This window comes from Elaeis guineensis, chromosome 7 (assembly GCF_000442705.2).
Source record: "Elaeis guineensis isolate ETL-2024a chromosome 7, EG11, whole genome shotgun sequence".
Taxonomy (NCBI): Eukaryota; Viridiplantae; Streptophyta; class Magnoliopsida; order Arecales; family Arecaceae; genus Elaeis; species Elaeis guineensis.
The window spans coordinates 18,388,275-18,389,486 of NC_025999.2; positions in this window are offsets into that span (position 1 = coordinate 18,388,275).

The window sequence follows — 1,212 nt, forward strand, 5'->3', positions numbered from 1 at the left end:
AATTACACACTTTATTGATAAATGAATATTTTAAGTATAAATTTATATCCTAAAAAATTATAATGTGTCTATCACATTGACTTCTAGGACATACATTTAATAAGAATTTTTCTAAAGGCCAATGCCTAGCACGCCTTGGATCCTATCAAGTCAGTGACTGGACTATTTAGCAGTATTCTAATAATAAGATTTTGCCATTTGGATCTTCCATCTGTAAGCACAGCATGTGTTTGTTGCTGGTATGTAAAAGAGGTGGTGGAGAAAGGGGATCAAGGTGGAGATCGAGAGGCTAAGAAGGTTTCGGGATAGCAAGGAAGCAAATGAAAAGAGGGAAACGGGGGTGGAGGAGGGGGGAGATGACATGTTAGCGAAAAAGAGAATGAGGGAGATAAGACACAGTACAAGATGATGGAGATTGGTGTCTTTGTTGAGAGTGGAGCCATCACATACATGTCTTAAGACAAGGAAAAATTAAATTCCACTCTCTCTTTGTAATATGGAAAAATATTCAAGAAAGATTACTCATATTAAGCCCTAGCTGCTTAAGTTACTGTAGCTCATCTTGTAGCTATTTTGACTATGATGCAAGTGTTGTAATTTAAGCCGTAGCCCGATTTATGTCTAAAGTTATTGTAGCTGCTTGCTCAAGAGACCATCATTCAAACATGTGGATTTGAGCCATTGCAGGGAGGTTGAACTGAAGGCCTTAGAAAAACAGATCCTAAGTGACACATGGGGTGGCAATGGGCTCAGATCAAACAAGATATCGATCCAATTAGATATACGGTAAATCAAAAATCTCTCAACTCAAATTTAATTTATTTATTAAATATATTAAAAATTTAAATTTATTAAATAGATAATCTAATTCGATCAACGATGAATCGAAATAAATCGACTACATGGCCGAGTGACAGTGCAGGATAAAAAAAAAAAAAAAAAATTATCGTATGGGTTCACATCCTTCAGTGGTGACTCCCCTCAAACGATCTCGCCGTTCATGGGGGCACAGCGCCGTTACAACCACATACTGCATTTTCGGGGTCCAAAAACTCTGTATATACTCCCGTATGCTCCTTTTGTCGGGCGGCACAAAAAACATCCTGGCCTTTCCTGCCCCCGCGGCACCGAGCTGCGCTTTTCCTCTGACGCGTAGACGCGCATAAAAGCGCCCCGCGGCGCCCCGCTCCACCCGAACCCCACTCCTCTCTC